Raw genomic sequence first — 13071 nt, forward strand, 5'->3', positions numbered from 1 at the left:
CCCTTTGGACCATCCGATCGGCGTGATGGATCCGAGCCGTCCATTCCTCCTCTTTTAAGGAGGTGAGGATCTTCAAGCAACCGAAACCCTAGCTCTCCTCCTTGCGCCCCTTTTCGTGCACTAGGGTTTTCGATCCCCAATTTCATCGCTCGCCACGACCGGCTAGGGCAAAGTTCCCTCGTCCTTTCGCCGAATATGATGAAGCAAGCCCGTGGCTTTCTTCTTGGACAGCTAATTGAAAGATTCGGTCAAGGGGCGGCACCAGGTCCATGGCCAATATCTGCGAGCGAAACATCAGGTAAGAGTCGTTCAAGATTAATAGGAATCGAGTCGCCTTTTCCCTTTCTTTCATCAACCGATACTGTGCGAGTGTCTCCTCTGGTCCCTTGAGTTTCTCTTCTACGGCTTCAAGGTCATTCCACAGGGACAACAGTTTGTTGTAACAGGCCGTGATGGTCCTGTTCCCTTGTTTTAATTCACTAAGTTCCTGCAAAAGGGAAAAAATTCATGCCTGATCTAATTTGCCATACAGCTATTTGATGTTTTCCCACATGGTCTTCGAGTCTTCTATTGGTGGAAGGCCAGCCGCGACCTCTGGGGAGATGCAATTGCCAATCCACGTCCTCACGAGTTGATTGCATTTCCTCCAGAATCGGGCTAGTCGCTCATTGACAGGAATCGGAACTGCCCCGTTAAGGAATCCATCCTTGTCCTTCGTCACAAGGGCGTGCCGGAAGTCTCGGGACCACCTGATGTAATTCTCCGGTCCGATTAACTGTAGGTTGATCAGTTTCTACTCAGGGCCGTCGACTGTTGAGACATGCAGGGGATCACCAAGCTCCGGTCGCCCGGTGACGGCAGCGACAGGGAATGGCATGAACCCGGGTGCAAAGTTCGGATAGGGATTTGTCCCTTGACCCGACTCGTTCGACCCGAATTGATAACTCGCCTTTGAAAATCCCGGGTAAGGATTCATTCCCATACCCAATTCTCCAGACCTGCTTACCTGCTCTAGTCTGAGGGTCGAGCTTGCCCCATTCACGGCTGGTGAGCTCCCCTCGATTTGGACATGGGCTCCCTGGTGGCCTATATAAACGGGCGATGATGTATTCGGGTTTTTCCCGAGATACAATGGGTAAGGTACCCACTGAAAAGGTTGACCTGCAAAGGGTTGCCCTAGACCAAACTGAGCCTGTGTGGGTCTCCATTGAACATGCTGCGTCTAGAGTGTTTACTGTTGTGTTGTTGCAGGGAAATTTTGGATCTGCGACGGTGGTGAAGCTTCTGCGGTGGACTGGTCGTCAACCATTGGAGGTAAAAAAAACAAAAGCTCTTGTCTTCTTCTTCAAGAATGATTCCTAGACCAAGATGGTAGATCTATTATATGGTTCAAATCTCCTTTGGTGGGCAATCAGGAGCAGAAGCGAGGAAAGGTCAGAAGCTGAAGCTCTGATCCATGAAAGAAAGTGAAGACTAGAGAGATCTAGAAATTTTGTATATTCAATATGTATTCTGATGTACAATTCTTTTGTAATTATAGTACAGAGATGAAATAGTAAAAGGCAAAAAAAATATTTGTGTAATTAGAATATAAATCAAAATCTAATCTCAATCTAAAGATCCTAGCTATTTTATGTACAATTAAGATCAATTGAGATTCCGAGCGTATCTCCCAGATCAGTTCGAGCATATCTTCCAACAATGGGAGCCTCGAAAGCACTAGCTCTAGATGATCTTAATGGTCAATTTTATAAACTATGTTGGAAAGATATCAAGATAGGGTTGTTTCAAACAATGAGGAATTCTTTGAGACTGGGTATCTTAATCTAGAGATTAATAAAACCCACATTATGTCACGCCCCAAACCCCGAGCGTGCGAACTACCCGCCATAGTCATGCAAATGCGACGTTTCCAAGTAGTGTTGCCGACTCCATTCATTTTATATGCACATGCGAAACGTATTATAAAACCCCTTACAAGACTTACAGGACAGGAAAGCAAGAAACCAACTCAATCACAACAAACATACTTTCATAGATAATCACAACAGAGTTTACATATACCAAAAATGGTCAGTCTACAAAAAGATCAATCCACCAAAAAGAATGAACAATCCTATAACTACTAGTCAAACTCGTTCGTCAATCCCACTTCTAACTGATCAACCTCCGGAAACGACGTATCCTCCACCCCACCATTGGGATGGAGGGTCAACTACGCCCTCACCTAGAATGGCCTCCACAATAGAAGGTGGAATATCAAACTCCTCAGAGGACCAATCCTAAAACCATTGATTCCAAAGCGGAACCATGCTTTGTATCGATGAGGCACCCTAACGAGCATGTCCTCTTCGATCCAGACCGTGGTCCTCACAAGCTCATATATCCAATGACTTCCAGGATCAAGAAAACTATGCACCTGCTCAATAATTTGCACAGGAATACCATATCGCTCCGGGGGAATCGCCATCTACGGTCCTAAAATATTTGGCCCACAACGGGGTGAGACATTGTCTCAGCAAGTTCAACCCCTATTAGAAAGAAAATACACCCAAGGGTGGCCTAGCCACATCACACAGAAGACTTACCTTGCTTTATTTCCTTCCTGCAAATTAGTACAGTTCATATCACTTAATCACAGGTAGTAATAAGAACTTAAACAACTGGAGCGCAATCACTTTCACATAATCAACAACCACAGCATGCAATCCAACTTTTATTCATTGCCACACATGAACATAGCCTACTCGCAGTTCAGTTATCTATTGACGTTTTGCCAAGCATCGTCTCCCCACCTTGGAGCACGGCTTCGTCATTACGTCGACGGCGTTCCTGAAGGAGCATGGGTCTAGAATCTATTGCGAACCGCATCCGTTGTATGGGGCATCCCATATAGGGGCAAGTCCTGCTCAACAGCTTAGGACAATTTCTTCTTAATTAATACACAATAAATTCATACTCGGCTCAGGACACTTTGCATTTCACTCAATACTTCCATTTAAAATAGTGATCCCGGCCTCATTTCTTCATATTAAAAATGTTCAAGAAATTATTCACGTGTGTGGGGACACGTTAATTTCGAACCCGAAAACTAATATCTTACTTTTACAAACCCCACCATTTAATATAATCCTTAAAATCAATTTTGGTATCAAAACCCGACACTTAGGATTTTCTGAATAAAGTCTATATTTTTCACAATCAACACTCAATTTGCAATATTCAACCATCAAATTCATAATTTGAATACATAGTAGCGAGCAGCACAAAATTCTGACAATTTAAGATATCGGAATAATTTTCAGAAATAATAAATAATTGAATTTATTCCGAAAATTAATTAAATAATAATATTTTAATAATATTTTATAATATATATTTTTATTAAATAATTAAATAAATTAGAAATAATTAAATAATATAAAATAATCAATTAAGGTCTAAACAAGATTATACTAATTTAAACCTCTACTTAGCCTTAATTAATCATACACTAAACTAATCACACCCCTTAATCTAATCCACACTTAACTAAACTAATTTACCACCTAAGCTTACTTAGCTTAAACTAAGCCCCCAATAAGCATCATTAACCCTCTAATCAAGATTTAGAGGCTAAACTCACTAGAATTACTTTCCGATGAGTTTCCAGAAAGACAACATCGAGGCGGTCAATAAACCTCCATGGGGCGACACCAAGAGAGGATCGGAAGGCACCTAAAACGGGCTTTGAAGTTCCCACGAGCTAGCTGGAACTTAGCTACTAATCTTGGCCGAAGGAGAGTGCGTCGATGGCTAGTTGGGCGTGGAAACAGCGGGGATGGACGACGGCAGCTCAGGCGGTGACTGGCGGTGGTTCACGGTGGCCAAAGGAGCTGCTACGGAGGAGGAGAGGCGAGCTTGAGCAAGGACGGTGGTGCTGGGACAAGTGAACAGACGACACGGGCGGGAGAGGCAGCGATGGTCTCGACTGGCTTGCGACGGCGACGTGGCTCGACGGTGGCTCCGATAGCTTTGGTGATGGTAAGCAACTACTAGCGACGCTGGACGACGACGCTGGATGATGGACGAAGGCAAAGCAGCAAGCAGGCAAGCGGAGCAACATGCGCGAGGATGAACAGAGCGGCGAGGGCGGATGAACGGCGACAGTGAGGGACTCCGGTGGCGTGCAAGCGTGCATTGAGCGAAGGGGGCCGGTCGATCGCTGGTTTCCCTCAGCTTTTTCCTCCCATCCAGTTCTCAAGGATGAAGATGAAGATTGATGTGAGAGCCCCACTTTTGGTGAGCCAATGGACTTCTTTCACTTGTCAACACCCCCTCCTACTTGGCCGCACCATGACCTCACATGACATCACCATCCACTCACTTCCAATCTTCCTTGACAAGCTTCCAATGGGTCCAATTTGCTTCATCAACCATGGCATACGAATTTTGAATATTTGTACATCAAATTCATTCAATTTCCTTCAATTCCCTTCCAATTAAGCCAAATTGAAGTCCATAAATTTATCCAATGTCACCATACTTCAATTCACATTTTTTCTTGATCATAGAACCATCTTGGATCCCAAAAGTACGATCAAAAGCGGGTCTACCAATTTTCCTTACCAAAATAACCATACTTTGATTTTTTGCCGAAAAACTCGATTTGCAGAAAAATCTTCTGAAAATGAGTCAACGTTCCTAAAATGATTTGTGACATAACAGGACTTCTAATTTCCGAATTTGGTTTCAATTTCACGGTTAATTTCACTCTAGCGCGATCCTAGCACGTCCTAATCTACCGAGTAGCTTTTAGGAATTTTTGTGCATTTGACCTGTGGTTGATCATTTTCAAGCCACAATGTACATTTTCGACATATTGGCGACTCTTGATTGTCGTGGAAATCTCAATGTTTCAAATACGGACACAGGGTACCAAAACAACAGAAAGATCGGTCCAATGCCGATCGACAGGAATTGTGCGATCTGGTGGAATCACCCACACTTGACCACATGCCCTTGTCAAGTCGACCTATGTCCGGTCTCTAATCGATTTTTAACTGTACCGTAATGACCCTTGCAGATTAACTCGGTCGAAAAGTCATTCCCTGGTCAAATTCTCGAATCTGATGCGTTAGGATCCCTTAACGGCTTCACCCTTAGAAAAAGGAACTAGATGCATGAAGATGAAATGCCCGTCTCATTTTACTGAAAATAGAATTGGAAAATCGAGATGTTACACATTACATTGATCCCGAAAATGCCTAACCCCAAGAGTTTGGATCAGTTCCAAACCATCAGTTTGTGCAACTTTTTGTACAAATTTTTTTTTAAAGTCTTGGCAAATCGATCAAAACCATGGCTACCTAAGATCATAGGTGCTAAGTAAAGTGCTTTTGCGAGAGGAAGACAAATACAAGATAATATTCTAATAGTTCAAGAGGTCCTTCATCAATCGAGAATATGTGATCGAAAAAAGAAGTTTCAGGCTCTCCTAAAACTTGTATGAATAAGGCATATGACAAAGTGGAATAGGATTTCTTGGAGGCATGTATGCTGAAAAAATGGTTCGGTGAGATGTGGGTTAATGGGGTGATGACTTGTGCCACAACTATTTCACTCAATGTAAAATTCAACGGAAAGGCTCTACCCTTCTTCTAGCCCTCTAGAGGGCTTCAACAAGGCGATCCTATCTTCCCAAATCTCTTTTTATACTAATGGTAAATTCATTGTCATTTTTAATTAAAATAGCAATTGAGTAGGGCACTATTCTAGGATAAAATTAAATAGGCACTGCCCAACACTCTCTCACCTATTATTTGCAGATAATTCTATTTTTCTTCCTAAATGGAACAAGTAAGAGAGTGTCAAAACCTAGATATAATTGTAAATCAATATTGCTATGTTTTTGGACAAGTTATCAATTTGAATAAATTAGGAATTTCATTTAATAAAGGGTGTCCACAAATTTGGATAAGAAACATGGCAAATGAACTGAGAGTCCCTATAGTCGAGAAGACTGGAAAGTATTTGGTAATTCCATTTGAATGGGGAGCTTCAAAAAAGCAAATGTTTTGTGTGGTTATTAGCTAGAATGAATATGAAATTAGAGGGCTAGAAGGAAAACTTGATTTCAAAAGTTGGAAAAGAAGTTCTCCTCAAGACGGTGGTTCAAGCATTGCCTCAATATGCCATGTCTATTTTTAAAATCTCGATTTCTATGTGCAAATTTATTGAAAGATGAATAGCTTCCTTTTGGTGGAAAAACAGTGAATCTAAATCAAGGCTGCACTAGAGAAGGTGGGAAATATTGAAATTGAGGAAAGATTCAGGAGGAATGGACTTTAGAGACCTAATATCTTTTAATAAGGCTTGCTTGGAAAACAAACCTGGAGAATTTCTCAAGAAACACCTTATTTATTCAAATTTTAAAAGGGATCTAATTCCCCAATGGTTCATTTTGGAAGGCCGAAAATGGATCTCGACCCTCTTAGGGTTGGTAAAGTATCTTGATGGGTAGAGAAGCGATTTCATCTTCAGTTCTGTGATTAGTAGGTAATGGGGAGAATATTAACATACGAGAAGATAGATGGCTAAAAAGAGATATTATTGGTGGACCAGCGAACTATAGCGAACCCACTCGAGTTGCTAAATTAATTCTAAAAGTGGAAGATAAATGGGACGAACAAACTCTTTGTAAACTTTTTGATGAGCAAATTATTAGTGATATACTAAATATCCCTCTAAAAACTTAACATGCACGGGACAAGTTGGTGTGGACAGGTACTGAATCAAGTGATTTCATAGTACATAGCCTATAATAAAGACCGAAAAGCTGTTTCGCAGAACACAGGAGAGCAAATATCAACATCATTCTAGCCACCCCAGGAGGCATGGAACAAAAATTTGGCATATAGAAGCCCCCACCCCTCCCCCCAAGTCAGAGTTTATGTCAAAACGCAATTCCAACCAAGGCTAATTTATGCAGGAGAAACATAATACCTAATGCTTTGTGCGCTTTGTGCCCATTTTGCAACTTAGAACCAGAAACAATAGAGCACCGGTTCTTGTTCTGTCCTTGGACCTCACTGATCCAAGCAAACCCTACATTGCAAATTCAGATCTTACGAGTGGGACTGTTGAGGATTGAAGAATGGCTGCTGAAATTCAAGGAGAGAGCAATAAACATACCTTGTTTTGAGATGGTCGCAAGTGTTTTGTGGTTTGTATAGAGAGCGAGAATCGACTTTATCTTTCGAAATAAACACCCAAATCCAGATTTTCTTGTTGAATCAACACACAGCATGCTAAAAAACTAGAGGAAGTGGAAACTTAGAGAAAAGGAAGCCATATCAGAAGAGGAAACCCTACCTCAGAGATGGAAACCTCCGAAGGACCAAGCTTTAAAAGCCAATTTTGATGGCTCCTTCATAATAAAGTTTGTATTTATTAACCATTGTTCCGATGCTTCGAGAGCTTTGGTCGACAGAGTGTAAAAATCAGCATCGGTATCTTCTGCGATCCAAACTGAAACTTTAGGCTTGGTTGCGGCACTCTCTCTCCTCGAAGCAAAGAAGATGGAAGTAATTGTACCCAAGTTTGACTATTTGACCTTGGTGAACATAGTTAACAATTCAGATCAGTCTTTGTGGAAAGTGGAAGCCCTTATCATAGAAGCTCTCAATGTTATGGGCCGGTTCAAGCATATTACTTTAGTATACTACTCAAGAAATCGAATAGAGTAGCAAATTGGATCAATGAGGCCCATAGATTGAAAACTTTACCTTCTAAGAGGGTAGCTTATCCCCTTCAAATCCTTTGGGATCTACTTTTTTATGATGCCTCGGATGTTGGCTTTGATGTTTAAGTACTTTCAAATTCAAAAAAGTTTCCTTTGACCAAAAAATAAAAATAAAAAAGCTGGCATTGACGTGATTTTGGCTCACAAACGGGGATATGAAATAGAGAAAACTCGCAAAATCACATTAGATGGGTCCAACTAGATGCCTAGAGGTCAAAGAAACAATTGATAACACCTAATCAACCCATAACTCAATTGTTTAAGTTTATTTAGTAGTCAATGGGCTCAAGTTATGAGCCACGCCATAGATCTCCCCATTATGAAGGTATTGCCGTTCTGCAGTGCTACAACCCAGTAGCGAGATTAAAGCCCATAATTGATTGGTGAACCCCCAATGTATATTGGTATCCTATACTAAACACGGAATTTTATGCATCTATAGTGTTGCCAAGCACAGTTTGCCATCACGGTTTGGTCCAAGAGGGCACCATTTGTCAAAGGCTTGTTCTTACCTATTGGTGATTATTAGAGATTTGAGTTGAGATTTCTTGGTGGAAAATAATATCAGACTTCGATTGATGAGGAGTTGACCCAATGTGATAGAATCATATGTGTGGGAGTGAATGTCAGTGCACATATGAGTGGTGCAAAAGAAAGAAGTCTCGCATCAGATGTTTTTAGCTTAAAGACATAATTGATAATTCCCAATTGGCTCATAATTTGATTCCTTAAATTTTTGAGTGAATATGAGTCATAATGAGATGTCAATGGACTCGAGTTACGGGCTTCTTTTTTTTTTTTATCTATCCATTATGAAGGTATTGGATTTTTGCGTGCTTTACCTAACATGTTCACTTCACAAAGCATATTGAAGATTCATAAATTAAATAGTGTACTTGCGCATGCTTTGCATTGATTTTATATTTCAAAAAGCCATTAAAAACTCCTCGTCTACTTTTTCACACTCAACTCATTTGAAAATATAATAGTATATTTTTAGAGATATAACAACGACAATGGCCATAAAATTTAAATAGTTAGAGAAAATACCACACAAAAACCATACTGATTGTTTATTAGATAATATGCCTTAATATGTCTTGTTTTACTATAATTGAGTTTATCATGGACTAATTTTGTTTTTGATTTGACACTATTAGTCATAATTTTTAAGCACTCATCAATCTTTAATTACGTAAAATTAACCGTAATATTTTGTTCTACTACATTTATTTTGGATTAGTTCAAATGATTTTAACGTTATATATGTAATTATCATTGATTCATGATAATAATTACCTATAATTTTTGTATACATAATACATTGTGTACAGTATATCAACTCTATTTTTATAGATTGGTCTAATTCCTTATATTGTGTTTCACATAGCGTTAGTCTATTTTGCTACAACTTTTATTGAGCGCAACAAATCAATTTTTCTCCTCTGTTATTGTATAGATGTTTTTGTGCATATTTTCGTTCTACAACACGACATGTCCTCCCTACTAGAATCAAATTTACTTGAATTTGTAAATATAAATATAATTTCATTCTCATGGAGTTAATTTTATTTCTCATCACTTTCAATATAATTAGATATATACTATACTCATGATATTCTTCTCTTGAATTTTTTTTTTTTTTTGTAAAAGAAAACAATCATCTTCATCACATAGTTGGTGTACATAGTCTAATCCCCTCCTCATACTAAATATCATAATATAATAAAATCTTTGTAATTAGACTGAAACTTTTGTCACAATATAATCAAATATTCGTAATAAGATTGAAGCTTTCAAGAGATTTTCCGGTAAATTTTACTTTTCTTGGGAAGAATGTTAAAACTTTTTTTTTTAAAAAGGAATCCTTTCCTTAAATTGAATGCATTTAATGTTCAAGAGGCAGTTTTGGTGTAAGATAATAGATTTTAATGCACTTAAAATACTTTAAATTGCGAATTATGGGAATTTTGGAGAAAAATACCAAAGGATTTATGGATGTCGAAACGGCAGTCCATGAAAATACGCCCAGAATTAAGAAAGCGTTTCCAAAAAATTCCTGTTTCCTCTCCGCCATGGAGGTTCCCCTCTACCGATTGTGTAGTCCCCCTCTACCAGCTGGGTAGTTCCCATTTTGCTTTACTCTGCCCTCAACCTCGAAGCTTCTGTTTGCTTCGTGTCTGAGCATCCCTTCCTTCCACCTCTTTTTGCGAATCGTCGAATAGAGGTAAAACCCCCTTTTTGGAAACCCTAATTTTACCACCTTCCTCCACAGCAAAGTTCCACCCCCCATCATCAGAACTCCCTTCAACCGTTTCAGTCATGACTCATCCAAAACCCTAGCCCCCTGCACACAAAACTATGGCAGATCAGAACAACGAAGAAAGAAGGCTTGCGGCTCTATGCAAAAGCATGGGAAAACTCTGGAATGCAGTCGAGGTTGTCGATATCCCAAGTGCTATTTCTACTGAGAAAATGATTGAATGTTGTAAAACCTTATTTGGTAAATTCTACACAAACCCAGCTTTGAACTATACTGCATTTTTAACTCTGATGCGAAAAGCGTGGAAGATAGAAAACTTCACCTGTGCCACATTAGAACCTGGGTTCTTCTCTTTCTCCTTCCATTCGGAAGCCGATGCACGAGAGAATACTCCGGTCGGGGCCCCGGGTCTTTCTCCGTCATCTCCTAATACTTAGGCAGTGCGAACCTGATACACCCGAGTTCTGTTATGATTATAATCACTGTGATTTCTAGGTAAGATTCATTGGACTACCATATGGGAGAGTTACCTATGATGTGATCGAGGAAATTGCTTCAAAAATAGGAGCAATTGTGGAAGTAAAACTGGAGGAAAAAGGAAATAGCACATATAAGATGGGTAAAGCCAAAGTGACACCGTTGTTGAAACAACCTCGAAGACCGGCGTGATAATGAATCTAGATAATAAAAAGCTCGGGTTGAATTTAAATACGAAAGACTACCCCACCTCTTGCTATTCCCGTGGCGGGGTGGACATTATACTACGAGTGTCTTTGAGCTACCATGTAAGGAGTCGGGATGGAGTAAAACTTACCGACCAGGTATGGTGATTGGCTGCGGGCGATGTGAGGGATCTCGGCCCCTATGGCAAAATCTTTTATGGGCAGAAAGAACTCCCCCTGAAGAAGTGGATGTGGTCTTTGGAAACCCCACTATCTCCTATACCCGACACGGAGCAGATTAGTTCAGCAACATCCAAAGCAAACACATGTCTACAACACCTAGTCAAAAGATCGGGTCACCTACACACCCTCCTCTTCTCGAAACTTAATCATGCTAGACCCGAAATGTCTCCAGAAAAGGGGAAATAGCTATATTGATGAGGAATCTATCCTGACAATCCATGAAGAACAAATGAAGGAAGCTACGGGAGACTCAAGAGGACCCCCCGCAAAATGTGAAAGGAAAGAGTGTAAAGGTGGCTAATGCAAAAAAGCAAAAAGGTTCTATCCATATGGAGCACAATCATCATCTCAGCATGCAGAGAACTGTATCCAGCTTGTGGAAACACCTATTAGGGTGGCAGAAAAGTCAGAACAATGGGCTCTGGTGGCTAGCCCTAATAAGCCACCAAAGTACCCATGAAACTCTTAAGCTGGAATTGTCAGGGGCTGGGCAATCCCCTGACAATCCAGGCATTACGAGTCACTGTGACTCAGGAACGGCCCAACCTTGTTTTCATTATGGAGACAAAAAAACTCAGAGCAGAAAGTGCTTAAAATAAAAAGAAGACTTAACTTCCAGAACAGCTACATCGTTAATCCCGAAGGTACAGCAGGGGGCTTAGCTATATTCTGGGATGATCAACTGCAGGTATCAATTGAATCCTCCTCGGCCACATCGATATTTACCCAGTGCCACCCGACGGATCGAGACCAGAAAATGAAAATCATATTTCTCCATGCACCCAATGTATTCGTGAGAAAGAATTCAGTTATGGGAAAGAATCTACTCAGCGAGTACATATTACCGGATACCATGGCTTTGCCTGGGTGATTTCAATGAAATACTGAACCACTGGGAGAAAGAGGGAAAGTACGGGGTAGAAACTTACCGGCTAATAGCCTTCAGAGATTTTGTTAATCAATGCTCCCTGATGGACCTGGATTGCAAGGGATGCTCTTTCACCTGGTCAAATAAACGGGAGGGAGAGAACCTGGTTAAAGAGAGACTTGACAGGGCGTTATGCTCACATCAATGGAGAATTACTTACCCCGAGGCGGCACGCACCGCACTCCCAAAGAATAGGCTCGGATCACCGTCCTATCCCGATATCTCTAGATCAACCAAAACGAAGAAAGCGAAAGCAAAGGTTCAGATATGAAGCTTACCGGTCCGATGAAACGAGAAAGCAAAAACATTATCACGAGATACGGAATGACCTTGCTGCACAGGACCTTAATCTCGGGTGGAAAAATTGCAGCAAGTACAACAGAGGTTAATGCAGTGGAGCAAGAGCAAATTCGGCCATGCAAAAAGAGAATCACCTGCTCAAAGGAAAACTCCGTAACCCGATGAACAAAGAAACAAACACATGAAGAGACAGCTCGGGAGAAAGAAATAACTAAAGAAATCGACCAACTATGGAGACAAGAAGAGATGTATTGGGGCATGCGATCGAGATTAAGTTGGATTAAGTGGGGTGACAAAAACACTCGTTTCTTTCAAGCAACGACAATTCAGAGGAGATGTAGAAATCAGATAAGAACGCTGAAAAATGAGAGTGGTGAATGGGTAAGAGGGGAACAAAGCGAGGTAAAGGGGATGACATAACAGTTTTTCAAAAACTTATACACATCGGTGGGAGACCGTAACTGGCAACCTATCTTACAACACATCCCTACTTTAGTGGATGACCAGATGAACCGCACCTTAATGGAGAATTTCACTGAGGAGGAAGTTACCATAGCTATGCAAGCGAGCTTGGAGCTTTTAAGGCACCCGGTCCCGATGGGTTCCACGGAATATTTTATAGAGAACATTGGCCAGTTGTCTCCAAAGACATCCATCAAGCACTTTGCAGCTCTTATTCACCACAGGCCGGCTAGATCGCACAAACAGTAACACAAATCACACTGATACCCAAAGTCCCACAGCCAGAAAAACTAGAGCAATATCGCCCTATCAGTCTCTGCAACTTCCTATACAAAATAATCTCTAAAGTCCTTACAAACAGACTCAAACTTATCCTACCCCATATCATCGCAGAGGAACAGAGCGCTTTTGTGGGAGGCAGGCAGATTCA

This window comes from Eucalyptus grandis, chromosome 5 (genome assembly GCF_016545825.1).
Source record: "Eucalyptus grandis isolate ANBG69807.140 chromosome 5, ASM1654582v1, whole genome shotgun sequence".
NCBI lineage: Eukaryota > Viridiplantae > Streptophyta > Magnoliopsida > Myrtales > Myrtaceae > Eucalyptus > Eucalyptus grandis.